The following is a 19,323-nucleotide window of genomic DNA, read 5'->3' as shown; positions in this document are numbered from 1 at the left end:
TACTAAAAATACAAAAATTAGCCGGGTGTGGTGGCATATGTCTGTAATCCCAGCTACTGAGGAGAGTAAGGCAGGAGAATCGCTTGAATCCAGGAGGCAGAGATGGCAGTCAGCCAAGATCATGCCACTGCACTCCAGCCTGGGCAACAGAGCAAGATGCCGTCTCCAAAAAAAAAAAAAATCCAGGTAAAGTGTTGCTCAAAAAAAAAAAAAAAAGTACCTCTAGGCTTTGTGCAGTGGCTCACACCTGTAATCCCAGCACTCTGGGAGGCTTCAGTGGAAGAATCGCTTGAAGTGAGGAGTTCGAGACCAGCCTGGACAACATAGCAAGACTTCATCTCTATTTTTAATTTTGTAATAGAAAAAAAAATGAAAAATAGCTCTCTACAAAACACAACCCGAAGTCTTTTGAATCATTCAACTGATCAAAGTTCCCACCAATATTAACCAATAGCAAATATGTACTCAAAAAAATCAAGATGAATTATCATTATATAAAACTTCTGAGAAATCTTATGTTTGGAATAACTATTTCATTTTACTTTTAATTATAAATTCATCTCTGTTCTTACAAATGAGAATAAATCAGGCCGGGCGCGGTGGCTCAAGCCTGTAATCCCAGCACTTTGGGAGGCCGAGGCGGGTGGATCACAAGGTCAATAGATCGAGACCATCCTGGTCAACATGGTGAAACCCCGTCTCTACTAAAAATACAAAAAAAAAAAAACTAGCTGGGCGTGGTGGCGCGTGCCTGTAATCCCAGCTACCTAGGAAGCTGAGGCAGGAGAATTGCCTGAGCCCAGGAGGCGGAGGTTGCGGTGAGCCGAAATCGCACCATTGCACTCCAGCCTGGGTAACAAGAGCGAAACTCCGTCTCAAAAAAAAAAAAAAAAAAAAAAAAGAGAATAAATCTGGATCCATATGTAGCAATAAAACACACAATCTTTTATTAAGATATTTATTATCAATCTGCAAATTTGCCTTTGTCAAAGATATTTACCAAACCAAAAAAAAGTAAGTGTGCAATATATTTAGTCATCAGGAAAATGTAAGTTAAAACTACTCTCAGATGCCACTTCATACTCATTAGAATGACTAAAATCAAAGAGACTAACAACTCAAGTAGTGGCAAGGATGTGGAACAAATGATCTCATAAATTGCTGATGAAGTATTAAGATAATATAACTAGGGCCGGGCGCGGTGGCTCAAGCCTGTAATCCCAGCACTTTGGGAGGCCGAGGTGGGTGGATCACGAGGTCGAGAGATCGAGACCATCCTGGTCAACATGGTGAAACCCCGTCTCTACTAAAAATACAAAAATTAGCTGGGCATGGTGGCACACGCCTGTAGTCCCAGCTACTAGGGAGGCTGAGGCAGGAGAATTGCTTGAACCCAGGAGGCGGAGGTTGCGGTGAGCCGAGATCGTGCCATTGCACTCCAGCCTGGGTAACAAGAGCGAAACCCTGTCTCCAAAAAAAAAAAAAAAAAAAAAAAAAGATAATATAACTATTCCATGGTTCTCTTTGGAGAACCATTTGGCAATTTCTTATAAAGTTAAACATACATGTGACCTGTGACATAACAATTCTATTGCATTCACTCAAGAGAAATGAAATGTTCACAAAAATATTTGCACAGGAATGTTTATAGCAGCCTTACTCATTATAATAGTCAAAAACTGAAAATTAGCCAAGCTCAATGGCTCACGCCTGTAATCCCAGCACTGTGGGAGGCTGAGGTGGGCAGATCACTTGAGGTCAGGAGTTTGAGACCAGCCTGGCCAACATGGTGAAACCCCATCTCTACTAAAAATACCAAAATTAGCAGGGCACAGTTGTGCATGCCTGTAATCCCGACTATTCAGAGGCTGAGGTGACAGAATCACTTGAATTCAGGATGCAGAGGTTGCAGTGAGCCGAGATCATGCCACTGCACTCTAGCCTGGGTGACAAAGCAAGACTCTGTCTCAAAAAAAAAAAGAAGAAGAATGGAAAAACAAAGTGTGGTATATTCACAAAATGATGTTCTGTGTCATTTAGGAAATTATCTGTTGTCTACAATAACAACGTAGAATTTACAGCCGAGCACAATGGCTCATGCCTGTAATCCTAGCACTTTTGGAGGCCAGTGCGGGTGGATCATGAGGTCAGGAGTTCGAGACCAGCCTGGCCAATATGGTGAACCCCATCTCTACTGAAAACACAAAAACTAGCTGGGCATGGTGGTGCATGCCTATTTTTCCAGCTACTTGGGAGGCTGAGGCAGAAGAATCACTTGAACCAGGGAGGCAGACATTGCAGTGGGCCAAGATCACCATGCCACTGCACTGCAGCCTGGGCAAAAAAATAAAACTCCATCTCAAAAAAAAAAATTATTATTCAATAATGATGCCTTTTTTATTTTCTTCAGATTCTGTCTCGTTTTAAAGTGCATTTTAAACAGTCTCTAGTTGAAGATCATTTTGATTCTGAAAATAATTTTACCTTTTGTTTAGCAACTCACTTGGGTTTTCTTATCACAATATAAACTTTTGAAGGAGTTTTAAATTGGTGCCTTTCAGAAGCAAATAAGTCACAGGGTTTTAAACAATACTCCTATAGAAACTCTTAAATGTGTTTGCACCTACATATTTTTTCTTTTTTTTTTTTTTGAGATAGTATCTCTCTCTGTTGCCCAGATGAGTGCAGAGGCATGATCACGGCTCACATCAGCCTCAACTTCCTGGGCTCAAGTGATCCTGGGAGTACCACTGGGCCTACAGGCACACATCACCATGCCTGGCTAATTTTTGTGTACTTTGTAGAGACAGGGTTTTGCCATGTTGCTCAGGCTGGTCTGGAACTCCTGAGCTCAAGCAATCCAGCCTCCCAAAGTGCTGGGATTACAGGCATGCGCCACCACACCTGGCCTATTTTTCTCTTATGCATGCTCAGTCCATATTCATCTAACTGAAGTGTTCTCTCCAGAAATTACTCATGTAAGGAAAGACTGGTTTAAATTATTACTGTGATGGAAACAATGCCATAGGGAGATATAACCTGGACCTGAGGTAAATTGAATACTGTAATCAACAAACTGTGGCTTAGGGCTTGCAATTTTCTATTGATTATGGTTTCCTTAGTAGAAAAATAGATGTATAAAACAAAAAAGGACTACTATGCCGCAATAAAAAAGAATGTATTACTAATACACACAATAACATGGATGAATCTCAAAAGTATTAAGCAAAAGTAGCCACATTAATAAAAAAAGTATGTGGTATGATTCCATTTATATGAAATCCGAGAACAGACTTAAAGTCACAAAGTAGTTAGGCAGAAGGAGGGCAAAAGAACTTGGTGGGGACATGAAACAACTTTCTACAGATCATTTGTACAGATTAAGTCACAGTTCTGTATGTTATCCATCCCTAGATTCCACGTAAGAATCAAGATCACCCAAAAGTAAAATGGACCAAGAACAAGAACAAGCAACTTCACTTAAAGGAAATACCTAAAGATTAATCATTATATTTTAAATGTTCCACTAGTGACCAAATAAATACAAATTTCAAAAACCAGTTACTATTTCCTATCAAATTAGCAAATATTTTTAAATAATACTACTGCTGGCAAAGCTGTACATCTCAATCTCACACACTGTTAATGGGAATGTAAACTGGTACAGCCATTTTAGAAAGCAACTATGCAATGTTTTGCTCTCCTGAGAGCTCTAGAAATGTTAATATCCTTTGACTTGATAATTCCACTTACAGGAATCTATTTTGAGAATATAGAAATACTGAAAAAGACTTGTATTTAGCAATATTCATGGTGTTTTATAATAACTGGAAATAAACACTCTAAGTGTGAACACAATAAAAATAATAAATAATACGTCAATTAATAGACTATTCCTCAGCTGTTTTAAAGTGTTTTCTGGCTGGGCGCAATGGCTCATATCTATAATCCCAGCACTTTGGGAGGCCAAGGCAGGTGAATCACTTGAAGTTAGGAGTTTGAGACCAGTCTGGCCAAAATAGTGAAACCCCATCTTATTAAAAATACAAATATTAGCTGGGTATGGTGATGCATCTCTGTAGTCCCAGCTACTAAGGAGGCTGAGACACAGGAATCACTTGAACCTGGGAGGCAGAGATTAAAGTGCACCAAGATCACACCACTGTACTCTACCCTGGGCAACAGAGCAAGACTCTGTCTCAAAAACAAAAACAGTTTTCAAATAATTATAATAAAAATAATAAAATATATATTATATGATATGTTTAAAAAGCAGACTCCAAAATTATGTGTATAGTAAAAATATGTATGAAGAAAAAACAGAAACAAACAAGAAATGTTAATGTGATTTTTAAAAATGAATTAGGGGCCAACATTGTAGAAACTATGATTGTATCTCACAAGTGTCTGGGTTTTATTATAAGAACACAAGTGATATCCCTTACTAATGAGGTCTAGTGGAGGGAAGAAAAAAAGACTAAAAGAATAAGAACATTCATTAAAAAAAACAAACTATTAGCATTATTTTAGATAAAAATACCCAACTTATCAAATGAAGTCAAAGTCCTTCAGGGTATACCAACAAATCTATAATCAAGAAAAAGCTACAGAATTCAGTTCAATGCAAATATATACCAACCATGTTTAATTCAAACTAGGAAAAAATAATTAGATGATTTAGTGATTTTCCACAGAACTGAGCTCAAGCTATGTTACAAAGCAACAAAAGAAGGGAAAGGCACTGCCAGAAGTCAAGCCAGCAACCTGATTTCTGAGGAAATTAGTTTTTACTTGGCAAAATCCTAGCCTCTAAAGAAGCACAACTCTACAAATAGAGACGAGGCACATAAAACTCCAACACTGTAAAAAAAAAAAAAAAAAAAAAAAAAAAGTCTGCTTTTCCCTTTGCTCTTAAGATCTCCAAAAGAGAATAATTAATGAGTATTAAAAACAGGGAAAAAAAGACCCAATTTAAAGTTAAACATTCTAAAAACAGTAAGTTTCTTTCAAAATGCTAAGCAAATCTTACAAATTGTAAAATAATTCTATTTTTGTTATTTTCAAAACTAAAAGGAAAATATCGTGCCATTTCTAACCTTCAGTTAAGATTACATGGAAGACTTTAGTATTAATTATATTAATTATGGACAAATTTATCAAGGTTAATAAAACTTTATAATAGTTCTGTAATGTTTTTAATCATCCCTACAGAATATTTCCTTGAATTTTCAATTTAAAAAATAAAGCCTTTATATGTGATCTTCCTTCAGAAAAAGGCTATGTGTAATAATACAAAAGAGTTTTCTTAAGATAAAGAGGGTGCAAGGATAGGTAAATTAAAGAGAAGAAGGAAGAGAGAAAGGAACATGTATGAAGATTTTCTTCTTTTAAGTCCCATGTTTAAAGGACCTGACCCTGATTTCTATTTAATGGCCTAGCACTGGAAGCTTCCAAGTAACTAATGACACAAGGATGCCCACTAGGCAGGGATTAGCAGCTGAACTTCACTTACCGTTTGAATATAGGGTAACGTAAGGATGAAATTATACAACCTGTATATTTAAATCGGCAGATTCATTTATAACCTATTCTTGCAACTCCAACTGCCACTCTAGACCGAAAGGCCAACAAATTGCTACTAGGAATAATTAGAGACAAAGCAGAAAATTTCATTAAACTTTGTAACAAACCAATAAACAAAAAGTAATGGCCTAAACTAATGGTGCTGGGACAACTAGCTATCCACATACAAAAGAATTAAGTTGAGCCCCTTCCCCCATACTATACACAAAAATTGCCTCAAAATGGATCACAGACTTAAATATGAGAGCCAACTCTATAAAACTCTTAGAAGACGCTGACATGGAGTAAAAAAAAAAAAAAATTAAAAAGAAAAAAGAGCCAGGCGCAGTGGCTCACACCTGTAATACCAGCAATTTGGAAGGCCAAGTGGGGGGAGGGAATGGGGGGGAATCACCTGAGGTCAGAAGTTCGAGACCAGCCTGACCAACACAGAGAAACCCCACCTCTACTAAAAATACAAAAATTAGCCAGGCGTGGTGGTACATGCCTATAATCCCAGATACTCAGAAGGCTGAGGCAGGAGAATCACTGCAGGGAGGTGGAGGTTGCAGTAAGCTGAGATCGTGCCATTGCACCCCAGCCTGGGCAACAAGAACGAAACACTATCTCAAAAAAAAGAGAGAAAGAAAAAAGAAACTAAAACTCTCACAAGAAAACACATTCACAACCTTGGATTGGTTGATGGTTCTTAGATATTATATCAAAAGCATAAGCAGAAAAAAAAAGTTGAAATTGAGCCGGCATGATGGCTAACACCTGTATTCCCAGCTACTAGGGAAGCTAAGGCAGGATTATGAGCCAGGTGTTTGAGGCCAGCCTGGACAATACAGGGAGATCCCTATGTGTAAAAAAGAAAAAAAGAGAAAAAAAAAAAAGCTGGACTTTGTTAAAATGAAAAATTTTTGAGCTTCAAAGGACACCATTAAAGTGAAAAGAGAGCCCATAAAATGGGAATAAGTACTTATAAATCATTAAGTCTGACAAGGAACTTAAATCCAGAATATATAAAGAAAACATATATTATTACCCAATAATAAAAAGACAAACCAACTGTTAAAAAATGGGCAACGATATAAAAAGACACTTCTTCCAAGAAGATAGACAAATGGCCAATAAGCATATGAGAAGATTCTATCACTAGGCATCAGAGAAATGCAAATCAAAACTACAATTAATTTCCACTTTATACCCACAAGAATAGCTCTACTCAAACAGAGATTAGCCTGAGCTGTGGCTCACACCTGTAATCCCAACAATTTGGGAGGCGAGGAGGAAGAATCGCTTGAGGCCAGGAGTTCCAGTCCAGCCTGGGCAACATAATGAGACCTCATGTCTACCAAAAAATTTAAAAAATAAAAATTAGCTGGGCATGGTGGTGTATGTCTGTAGTCCTAGTTACTAGGGAGGCTGAGGTGGTAGGATAGTTTGAGCCAGGAGTTTGAGGCTGCAGTGAGCTATCATGCCCACTACATTCCAGCATGGGTGACAGACCAAGACCTTGTCTCAAAACAACAACAACAACAACAAAGAGGTAATAACAAGTTAGTGACAATGCAAATTGGAATCCTTATTTGCGCTGCTGGTGGGAATGTAAAATGGTGTAGATGCTTTAGAAAATCTCAAAAGAGTTACCATACGACCCAGCAATTCCACTACTTACGGACATATACACACAAAAAATGAAAACAGGCCAGGCACAGTAGCTCACAACTATAGTCCCAGCACTTTGTTGGGGGAGGCAGGAGAACAGCTTGAGCCTAGGAATTCAAGACGAGCCTGGGCAACACAGTGAGAGACTCTCTCTCTAAAAAGGGAAAAAAAAAAAAAAAGCCTGCATGGTGGTACATGCCTGTGGAGAGGGTGAGGTGGGACCATCTCTTGAGCCTGGGAGGTTAAGACTCCAGTAAGCAATAATTGCACCACTACATCCCAGCCCGGGCTATAGAGCAAGACCCCATCTCAAAAATAATAGTTTAAATTGTTTTAAAAATAAAAAAGAAACGAAAACACATGTTCACACAAAAACTTGTAAATGAATGTTCATGTCAGCTTTATTTGAATAGCCAAAAACTAGAAATAATCCAACGTCTATCAGCAGGAGAAGAAATTTTTTAAATTGTAATATATCCATATTATGGAACACTACTCAGCAATAAAAAGTAATGGGTTGATACACAAATAACATGGATAAATCTCAGATTAATTAGGCAGAGTGAAAGAAGTCAGACATCTCCTCTCAAAAGAAAAAATAATATATTTTTATATATTATTTAAATATATATATTTAAATAATATACATGATGCTACATGATGCTATTTATATAAAATTCTAGAAATTGCAAATAATCCATAATGACAGATAGCAGATCAGGAGTTGCCTGTGGGATTAGAAAGGGAGAGATTGATTACAAAAGGTAGGAAACTTTTGGGGTGATGAGTATGTTCCTTACCTTAGTTGTAGTGTACACATATGTAAAAACTCATTATACTATTTACATTTTTTTTTTGAGACAGGGTCTGGCTCTGTTGCCCCGGATGTAGTGCAGTGGTGCAATCTCAGCTCACTGCAACCTCTACCTCCTTGGCTCAAGCGATCCTCCTGCCTCAGCCTCCTGAGTAGCTGGGACTACAAGCACACACCTCCACTCTTAGCTGATTTTTCTATTTTTGGCAGACATAGGGTTTCACCATGTTGGCCAGGCTGGTCTCAAACTCGTTGAGCTCAAGCAATCCACCCTTAGCCTCCCAAAGTGCCGTGCTGGGATTACAGGCTTGAGCCAGGGCACCCAGCCCTGTTTACCTGAAACATGGGCAGTTTCACCATATGTCAATTATACCTCAATAAAGCTATTTTTAAAATGCGCATGTTTGATAAGAAAAAAGTAGAGTGACTCACACCTGTATTTCCAGCACTTTGGGAGGTTGAGGTGGTGGATCACTTGAGTTCAGGAGTTCAAGACCAGCCTGGCCAACATGAAGAAACCCCATCTCTATTAAAAATACAAAAATTAGCCAGGTGTGGTGGTGCATGCCTGTAATCCCAGCTACTTGGGAGGCTGAGGCAGGAAAATCACTTGAACCTGTGAGGCAGAGGTTGCAGTGAGCTGAGATTGCGCCATTGTACTCCAGCCTGGGCAACAAGAGCAAAACTCCATCTCAAAAAAAAAGTAGAAAAAACAGGCTGAAGTCGGGCACAGTGGCTCACGCCTGTAATCCCAGCACTTTGGGAGGCCAAGGCGGGTAGATCACGAGGTCAAGAGATTGAGACCATCCTGGTCAACATGGTGAAACCCCGTCTCTACTAAAAATACAAAAAATTAGCTGGGCGTGGTGGCACGTGCCTGTAATCCCAGCTACTCAGGAGGCTGAGGCAGGAGAATTGCCTGAACCCAGGAGGCGGAGGTTGCGGTGAGCCGAGATCGCGCCATTGCACTCCAGCCTGGGTAACAAGAGCGAAACTCCGTCTCAAAAAAAAAAAAAGAAAAAGAAAAAACAGGCTGAGAGCTTTTACATATGACAGAACTTTTTAAAAGTCAAAATTGGCCGGGCACGGTAGCTCATGCCTATAATCCCAGCACTTTGGGAGGCCAAGACAGGTGGATCACGTAAGGTCAGGAGTTCAAGACCAGACTGGCCAACATGGCGAAACCCCATCTCTACTAAAAACACAAAAAATTTGCCAGGCATGATGGCAGGCACCTGTAATCCCAGCTACTTGAAGGCTAAGGCAGAGATGTGCTTGAACCCAGGAGGCTGAGCTTGAAAAGCCAAAATATTTAACTGACCCTCACATAGTCATGGCTGAATTTTCAGCATCCATTGATGGAGAAAATAGTCAAAACACAACCAAAGCTACCCTGAATTCAGGCTAGCCTTTTAAAAATAAAGATTTTTAAAACTCACCTCAATATTTATTTGAAGAATGGAACTGTATATACATACATACATATGTTTAGAATATATTGCTTTGGTCTAATTTTTCTTTAAGAAGGTGAGCAATAATTGATGAATATATGGATTTAAGAACTCTAGATAACTGCAGAAAACATCTACCCCAACCCAAAGACTTGCAGGTAACATTAAACTGAGAACCACCAATACAGATACCCAGTGCCAAGAAGATTCAATATAGCACTTAAATATTATCTTAAAGTCTAATGAAAATTTATCTAATAGGTTCCCTATATTTCATAATTCAAAATAATTTAGAGATTAGCTGTAACACTGCTAACCTGGGTGCAGATAATTAAGAATTTATAGCAGGGCGAGGGGGCTCACACCTGTAATTCCTGCACTTCGGGAGGCTGAGGCAGGCAGATCATGATGTCAATAGATTGAGACCCTCCTGACCAACATGGTAAAACCCCATGTCTACTAAAAAAAAAATACAAAAATTGGCTGGGTGTGGTGGCTTACGCCTGTAATCCTAGTACTTTGGGAGGCTGAGGTGGGTGGATCACCAGAGGTCAGGAGTTCAAGAACAGCCTGGCCATCATGGTAAACCCTATCTTTATTTTATTTTTAAAAAACATAAAAAATATACTAAAAAAAGAAAAAAATATATAAAAATTAGCTGGACATGGTGGCCCATGCCTGTAGTCCCAGCTACTTAGGAGGCTGAGGCAGGAGAATCACTTGAACCCAAGAGGCGGAGGTTGCAGTGAGCCAATATCATGCCACTGTACTCCACGGGGCAACACAGCCAGACTCCGTCTCAAAAACAGGAAAAAAATAAGTTAAGCCAGGCATGGTGGTACACCCCTGTAGTCCCAGCTACTCAGGAAGCTGACACAGGACAACTGCTTGAATTCGGGAGGCGGAGATTGCAGGGAAGCGGTGATTGCAGGGAGGAGAGACTGTGCCACTGCACTCTTGCCTGGGCATCTTTAAATAAATAGATGAAATTAAGTAAATAAACCTTCATAGATTATCTACATGATACAATCGAAATGTACCTGAGATGTACCTATGCACAACTGACTAGATGAAAATATCACTAAATTTTACTTTTCCAAAGTCAAAGGTAATCAAGGCCAATAAGAGTTATGAATTTAGCTGATTTCTGTGTTCCTGGTTGCCCCAGCTTTGCCTTTATTCAGAGCTAAGCAGTATTCTACAGCTTTTCCCTCTTCTTCCCTAATTAAACTAGAAATGTTCCAAATTAACTGTAATTCACCTTAATATAATCAAGTTATCATAATTAAGATTTTGCTGTCCTACTCAGAGAATTCAAGACTTTGGCCTTGGTTAAAATAATGTAAGATAGGCTAGGCATGGTAGCTCATAACCGTAATCCCAACACTTAGGGATGATTGCCTGAGTTTAGGAGTTTAAAAAGACCCTGTCTCTACTCTCCCCCAACAACAACAACAAAAAATGGCTGGCATGGTGGCTCACACCTATAATTCCAGCACTTTCGGAGGCCAGGGCAGGTGAATTACCTGAGGTCAGGAATTTGAAAACAGCCCGATCAACATGGTAAAACCCTGTCTCTACTAAAAATGCAAAAATTAGCCAGGCATGGTGGCACACGCCTGTAATCCCAGCTACTTGGGAGGCTGAAGCAGGAGAATCACCTAAACCTATGAGGCAGAAGTTGCAGTGAGCCGACATGGTGTCATCGTACTCCAGGCTGGGCAAGAAGAGTGAAACAACGTCTTGGGGAGGTGGGTTGGCCAGGTGTGGTGGCCCGGCCAGGTGTGGTGGCCCGGCCAGGTGTGGTGGCCCGGCCAGGTGTGGTGGCCCGGCCAGGTGCGGTAGCTCATGCCTGTAATCCCAGCACTTTGGAAGGCCAAGGTGGGCAGATCACAAGGTCAAGAGATCCAGACTATCCTGGCCAACATGATGAAACACCGTCTCTACTAAAAATACAAAAACTAGCTGGGTTTGGTGGTACGTGCCTGTAATCCCAGCTACTCCGAAGGCTGAGGCAGAAGAATCGCTTGAACATGGGAGGCGGAAGTTGCAGTGAGCCAAGATTGCACCACTGCACTCCGGCTGGTGACAGAGCAAGACTCTGTCTCAAAAAATAAAAATTTTTAAAAATTTAACTGAGCATGCCTATAGTCCCAGCAACTGGGGAAGCTGAGGCAGGAAGATCACTTGAGCCCAGGATGTTAAGGCTGCAGTAAGCCATGGTCATGACACTGCACACCTTCCTCCTACGCAAACAGCAAGACTCTATCTCAAAAAAAAGTAAAGTAAGTTATCAGCAAACAAGTGGGGAGAAACAGGGTTTTGTGGGTAGAGAAGGGGAAGTCACTAAACGTTAATGTCCTTGGTTAAGACATTTAAGATGACTATGGAGTCTCTTTGTAATCCCATACTCCACTGGAGAGGACAAGTAAGAAGGGTTGGACTAGTTAAGGTTGCTGGGAACCTCCCAAAAGCTGCAGAAGCAGACATTAAGTCAAATCTTCTAAATCCACAGGGTCCTTCCAAGGCTGTCATCCTCATTGCTTCTCAGCCTTTTGGCTCAGATCAAGCATCCAAGGCTCTCATCCTCTAGGACTACCACTTCTCAGTCTACTTACTTGCCTTCTGACATGCTTTCTTGAGGGGAAGAAAACAAAGGAAGAGTTATAACAAGCAGCAGAGCTGGGCACAGTGGCTCACACCTGTAATCCCAGCACTTTGGGAGGCTGAGGCAGGCGGATCACGAGGTCAGGAGTTCAAAACCAGCCTGACCACCCTGGTAAAACCCTGTTTCTACTAAAAATACAAAAATTAGCCGGGCATGGTGGTGTGCACCTATAATCCCAGCTACTCAGAAGGCTGAGGCAGGAGAATCACTTGAACCTGGGAGGCAGAGGTACAGTGAGCCAAGATCGTATCACTGCACTCCAGACTGGGCTACAGAAACTCCATCTCAAAAAAAAAAAAAGGCAGCAACTGCAGAGAATGAAGACTAAGTCCATGGGAAAGTGTTGCAAATAGAATCATTCTCCTTTACATATCACTCCAGGAAAACTGCCAAGAACCACTCACTCCTCTAGACACACTTCCTGCAGATCCTCCCGACTCCTCCTTAAGCATGTCAGTATTCTCCTTCTTCTCCCTTCATTTCAATCCTCCTTTTGCCTCAAGATTTTGAAATGCATTGTTTATAATCTCCAAAATATATGGCAGTATTGTACCAAGTATTTAATGATATCCTGATTACCTGTGTGTCGCAGCTGAACATATACCCTAAAGCCTTGTACAGTATTTCTGCCTCTTATAATAAAATTTATGTTACATTATTAAAACAAATTTCCTTTGTCACTAAGGGATGTATTATAACGTCAAGATTAAAAAAATAAGATAGTGGCCAGACGTGGTGGCTCACACCTTTAATATGACCACTTTGGGAGGCTGAGGAGGGCAGATAACGAGGTCAAGGGAAATCTAGACCATCCTGGCCAACATGGTGAAACCCAATCTCTACTAAAATACAAAAACATTTAGCTGGGCATGGTGGGGCATGCATGTAGTCCCAGCTACTCGGGAGGCTGACGCAGGGGAATTGCTTGAACCTGGCAGGCAGAGGTTGCAGTGAGCCAAGATCACACCATTGCACTCCAGCCTGGCAACAGAGCAAGACTCCATCTCAAAAAAAAAAAAAAAGATAGCAAAAAAATTTTTTTTAATTTAAGGAGTATATTGTTTTATTTTTCTCCACCCCTACCCCAAAAACATAAAAGGAGTGAGGGAGGCAGAAAGGGAGGTGGGGAAGGGTTGAAGAGCTACTGGGTACTATGTTCACTACCTGGGTGACAGAACCAGTCATACCCCAAACCTCAACATCACACAATATACCCACATAACCAACCTGCATATGTACTCTCTGAATCTGAAGTTGAATTTTTTTTTTTTTTTTTTTAAGGGAAAAAATCGGCCAAGCGTGGTGGCTCACACCTGTAATCCCAGCACTTTCGGAGGCTGAGATGGGCAGATCACGAGGTCAGGAGTTTGAGACCACTTATGGTAAAACTCCATCTCTACTAAAAAAAATTTAAAAATTAGCCAGGAGTGGTGACACACACGTGTTGTCTCAGCTACTCAGGAGACTGAGGCAGGAGAATTGCTTGAATCCAGGAGGCAGAGGTTGCAGTGAGCTGTGATCATGCCACTGTACTCCAGCTTGGGCGACAGAGTGAGAATCCATCTCAAAACAAATTAATAAATCAATAAATAAAAGAGAAAAAAGTCAGCGTTCAGAAATCAGCAGAATTCAAGATCTACTCTCCGAAAATCAAAACCTGTTAAGCACAATAAATATGTTTTGGTAAGTCCAAAATAAAATGTAACTTTTCAAGTACTCCATTATATACTTTTTTTTTAAAGGTGATTAGTTCAGAAATTTTTAAAGCAAACTAAAAACTAGATATAAAGGTTTTATACTTTTACAGAACTAGATTTTTCGTTATCCACATTTCCATTAGAATTTATTGTACGGCAAGTTGGAGAGCAGGAAGAGGAAAAGCAGATCAGAGACTATCATAAAACAAAACAAGGCTTCTCTGAATTAGAAAATAAACTTAATTAACTAGTGTTAATTGAACTTCCACTTTTTCAAATCACTTACCTAAATAAAACGTTGATATGTGAAACTGAGTCTCACTAAAAAGAATAGGAGCACATAGTTTCTTTGGGATTTAAAAACCACCATTTATTCAACTACAGATAACCAAACCCCACTGTAAAATGATTTGGGCAATCAATGCTATTCCTAGATAAGTATAATCAGATGAACAGTAAGTTCACTTACTAAAACCAGGTAATCAAACTGCTCAGTGTTCTCAATTATGAAAAATAAACTTTTATATTTGTTACACACTCAAAGAAGGATTTCACATTCTTCCATCATCTGGTGCAGAACTGAACGATCTACATAAATGTACCATGACTTAAAGAAAAACTCTAGTGGGAGGAATAATCCACTGAACTCAATGCAAGAAATTAAAAGCTTTCCTTCTCAGAACTTTTGTCACAGAAAAAAATTAGTAAATTTGTTTTGTGAAAAGACTGCATCTGCTTTAGAACTCAGACATGCAATGGTTGTATGCCTTGCAGTCTTCCAAATGAAAATAAAAATTTTAAGGAAATATAATCTGAAATAAAACTAAAAATGATTTTTGAGAGAGAAAAAAATAATCCAAAAAATCCTGATGCAAAGCTATAACAACAGTTTCTTCACAATTTCATAAAACATTAATGAAAGGGTTACATAATCCCCTGGATTAAAGATTTTAAAGAAAGCTGCAAAGATCTCTTTCAGTTTTCAATACTGCTTTCTCTGTCCTTACAGCCTCTAAAACATCTAAATCAACTCCTAAATATAAACCATCTAGCTTTCAATAGAAGACAAATCAAACCAAGTGCAGATAAAACATACATATTCTTTTTAAAAACACACTGTAAATTACATTAGGTTCCTCAAACAAGTTTACAACATGTACCACATCCACTTTATTCTCAAGGGAGAAAACCATCAAAACAAAAGCTCCCGCTTAAGAAATGATATACTTTGTAGTTAAGCCTCTATCCCAGGTGCATTTTGCTATCACGTATTATCACTATTTCTTTTCTCCACAAAAATCTAGAAATTGTATATCTAGTTCCTTTAAAAATACCTGTTTATTATATGTTTTATATTTAGTGTAAGCACAAGAAATGCTTAACACTGTTACTCTCTAAAAAGGAAATATCTTTTCATTTTTCTCTTTTGCAATGTTTACCTTGTTTTTGCTTATTTTCTACACATGAAATTTTCTCAAGCCAGTCCATTTCAGTGTCAGTTGTTTACTGTCAATATGTCTGTGTATACTCAGGTTTTTATAATGCTTTACAGTACAGTGATAAAAAAGAAAGGGTGAACAAGAGGGCATAAGTGAAACAAAAGTGGACCACAGTTGAGAAACACCATTCAATTTCTCTGCCTCAAATTCCCTCAAGTTCTCATGCCAAAGATTCTCAATATCCAAAAAAGTTCCAGAGTCGGAGGCATAACACAATATGCGACAAGACAAACACAGGAGGAACCAAATCTGAAACTGAAGAAATTTAATGAAATGTTAATACTCCCCCCCAAAAAATAAAAATAAATAAATAATAAACCCAACCCCTAGATACTGGGTGGGAAGTTGCTTTTGAGATACTGCATGGCTCAAGGTTTTTCAAACTTTGAGACGGAGTTTCGCTCTTGTTGCCCAGGCTGGAGTGCAATGGCGTGATCTCAGCTCACTGCAACCTCCGCCTCCCAGGTTCAAGCAATTCTCCTGCCTCAGCCTCCCAAACAGCTGAACTTACAGGCAGGCACCACCAAACCCGGCTAATTTTGTGTTTTTATTAGAAACAGGCTGGTCTTGAACTCCTGACCTCAAGCTACCCACCCACCTCAGCCTCCCAAAGTGCTGGGATTACAGGTGTGAGCCACCGCGCCTGGCCTTCAAACTTTTTTTAACTGTAAGAAATGTATTTTATCCTTTGACCAGGAACTTAAAAAAAAAAAAAGAAAGAGAAAAAGAAAGAAATACACTTGACATTGTAAAGTGTACATACATGTAGGAGAAGTTTTTCCCAAAACAATACTTTCCCTTACCAAGTGCAATGTCAGTGCATTCTGTTCTACATTTTATTTTCAATGCTAGTAAAACAACACTGATTTTTAAAATTATTAAAAAATCACAGTCCACAGTTTGAAAAACACAGGCTTAAAAATGGGTATCCTTTGTAATAGGATCTTTTTGGTAATTTGCCTCTACCTGTCTCTTTAGCAGGATGAGCAGGTATTTTAAAGCTGCTACCATTATTACTGATTTCATTAAAGTAAGTAGTTCTTAAAGTGTGGTCCTCTAACCAACGTGATCATCATTTGAGATAAATACAAATTATTGGGCCCCACCCCAGACCTACTGAAACCCCCAGGTGAGGCCAAGCAATCTACAGTTTACCAAGCCCTCCAGGTGATCCTGATGCAAGCTAATATCTGGGAGCCACCCCATTGAAGAAGTCTTTATCTTCTATTTAGCAATCCAGTACACACTACTACGTGCCAGTCACTATCCTAAAAGCTCTATAAATACTAACACATGAAAAAAAAACCAACACCACCTTACAAAGTAGGATCTATTACTATTAGCATTCTGATGAGGAAACTGCACAGAAACTTAGCTAAGTAGTGGAACTACAACTCAAACTTATTTTCAGTTTAGCAAAGTATGCCTATTCTTTTTCTGATCAAGTATCTACTTCCACTCCTTTAGTTCAGCTACTCTTCCCCTCTCAAATTCCCCTCCCTGTCAATGAACTTATTTCCAATATTACTATCATCATCCTAAAACAAATTTCTTTTCTAAAACACTATAATGCAAGTCACTTAACCTCGCTTTTAGGAGCTGTTCTTTGGTCCTAGGTGGCATCTTAGCATTAATTATGAAGCTGAAGTTTCTTCTATTTCTGAAGACCTCTGAACCTCTTAATGGCTCTACTGTTAATTTCTCTCGTATCTAGTGTCCTAGCCAGTTCCACCAGATGATTACTCTCTACTCAGACAACTTTCTTTCTCGTCCACCTTATCTACTACCCGCTCCTATAGGGATTATTTCTCCCCTACCCCCGCCATCTCCGTTCCATTTTGCACGACTCCTCTCCAACTGAGAGAACTTCCACTTCCCTGCTGGCTCCTCACCCCAGTCTCAAACCCGAGCCACTCCTCGAGGACTTCTTTCCTGGTTCCTGGGGATCCTCAGACCCAGGAGCTGCCCGGCCGGTTGGGTCTCCCATCCCGGCCCAACTACGGGGAGCGGGGGGCAGGGCGCTCCGGTTCCTACCTCGTGCAGTTCAAGGTCTCCACCCGTCCGACCCTCCGGAGACCCGCTGCTCCTCATCTCCCCCAGGCGCCCCCTCCCTTAGGCAGCCGCTTTTCTCAGTAGAGTCCTCAACCCCCTCCGAGCGTTTCCTCAGACGCCCCTACTTGGAGCAAAGTCTGCTCCCTGTCACCCGGGACCCCGGCCACCCTTGGTCTTCCCAACCTCCCTCAGAACGGGGCCACTCCCAGTTCCCCTGCCCCCCACCCACCCTGCTCCCTCCACACGGGCCGCTGCCGGGCTGCCTGGGTGCCCCTTCTCCCTGGCACCCAAGCTGTCCCGGGACACCCCAAGACACCCCGACCTCGGAGCAGGTAGTTACAGGTCACCTCCCTCTCTGGGACCCTGTCCGCTTCCGTCTCCTCAGAGACCTATCCCTCACACACTGGCCGCCAGTCAGTGACCCAGACCGGAGCAGCTAGACGTCCCAGGGGACCTCCTGGCCTGACCCGCGCGGGGCCGGCCCCAGCCTACTTTCCTAGGGCGAACTCCGCAGCCAAAAGCCCAGCCATTCTTCCCCCAGCCCAGTCAGCGCGAACTCGCCGCCGCCCCCGCCGCCGCCGCCGCCGCCCTGGCCACGGCCCCGACTGGAAGTCCAGGCCCCCTTCCTCCAGCCTCCGCCTCCGGAGTGCTGAGCTGGAGATTCTGCCCCGCGACGGCCCCCAGATCTTTGACTCGCGTTACCGGCACTCACCTGCCGCTGCCCCCGACCAACTCCAGCGCCACTGCCTCTACCTCGGCCGCCAGTGGCCACCAAGCGCCACCACCTCCCCCATGACAACAGGCCCACCCCCTTTCATACTTCTAACCTATCCATTGGATAGTGGGGCGGCAGTTCTCCTCTTTGATTGGCTTAACATACCCGCCCGTCATCGCGTCTTTACCGCCCCTTTTCCTGAACCCGGTATTCGCCCCCGCCCGGACCTGGAGCGTCCTAGCCCAAGCTTTAGTTGTAATTGGTTGAGGGTTGGGCAATTCGAAGTTATGATAGGCTGCCAAAAATGTCTGTTAAGCTAACTGGCAAGCGATGTGACGACTAAAGTTCATTCACGCTTCTGCACGGTTTGGTTGCACAGTAGAAGGCAAAGGCGGGGCAAACGCTCACATCCGAGGTTACCAGGGAAGGGTTAACTCTTTGTTGCAGAGTTTTCTCTGTAAACTCTTCCACTTCTCCAGCTCCTTTCCTACAAGGAGAAGCTTATCTCTGCTCGCTTTACTCATAGGTAGTACTTAAAAAACACTAACATCAGAGGTTGTGTTTAAGAAGTGTTTGTAAGCTCTGGGGAGAAAGATATCTTAGAGATAGAAATGTTCCCTTTTTTTCTTTGGATGCACCCAATTTCATTGAAGTTCTTTCCAGGATCCTCCATGCTAAAAGGCAAAGCGCAACCTTTCATTTAGCAGAAATCAGTCAACTTTCATTGCAATTATAAACGTTGTCAATAAACTGAAGTGGTTTGTTGGGAGTTATCCAGCTTTCAGCTCCATTCCTGCCAAGTGGCCGGGCAGCCATTAGCAACTTTCTTTCTTTTTTTTTTTTTTTTTTTTCTTTTTTTTTTTTTGAGACGGAATTTTGCTCTTGTTGCCCAGGCTGGAGTGTGGTGGCGCTATCTCGGTTCACCGCAACCGCCGCCTCCGGGTTCCAGCGATTCTCCTGCCTCAGCCTCCCGAGTTGCTGGGACTACAGGCGCGCCCGACCACGCCCGGCTAATTTTTAAATATATTTTTAGTAAAGACAGGGTTTCTCATGTTGGTCAGGCTGGAGCTCCCAATCTCAGGTGATCCGCCTGCCTTGGCCTCCCAAAGTGCTGGGATTGCAGACGTGAGCTACCACGCCGGGCCGGCAGCTTTCTAGTAAGTGGACCATATTATACCCTTATGATGCTGTGGA

General features: G+C 41.4%; 1 protein-coding gene across 15 annotated transcripts in view; it reads right to left on the bottom strand.

The window, feature by feature from the left end:
- NUMB (NUMB endocytic adaptor protein) overlaps positions 1-18,230 on the bottom strand; it is a 185,986-nt gene extending 167,756 nt beyond the window's left edge. For all 15 annotated transcript variants that reach the window (XM_074393015.1, XM_074393018.1, XM_074393014.1 and 12 more), the window contains exon 1: positions 18,127-18,230. The gene's annotated coding sequence lies outside the window, so the exon portion shown is untranslated. The remainder of the gene's footprint in view (positions 1-18,126) is intronic.
- Between the last annotated feature and the right edge of the window lie 1,093 nt (positions 18,231-19,323).

The sequence above is a fragment of the Saimiri boliviensis genome, chromosome 2, assembly GCF_048565385.1.
Source record: "Saimiri boliviensis isolate mSaiBol1 chromosome 2, mSaiBol1.pri, whole genome shotgun sequence".
NCBI lineage: Eukaryota > Metazoa > Chordata > Mammalia > Primates > Cebidae > Saimiri > Saimiri boliviensis.
The sequence above is the reverse complement of the archived record's forward strand: the minus strand, read 5'-3'. Positions and strand labels throughout refer to the sequence as shown.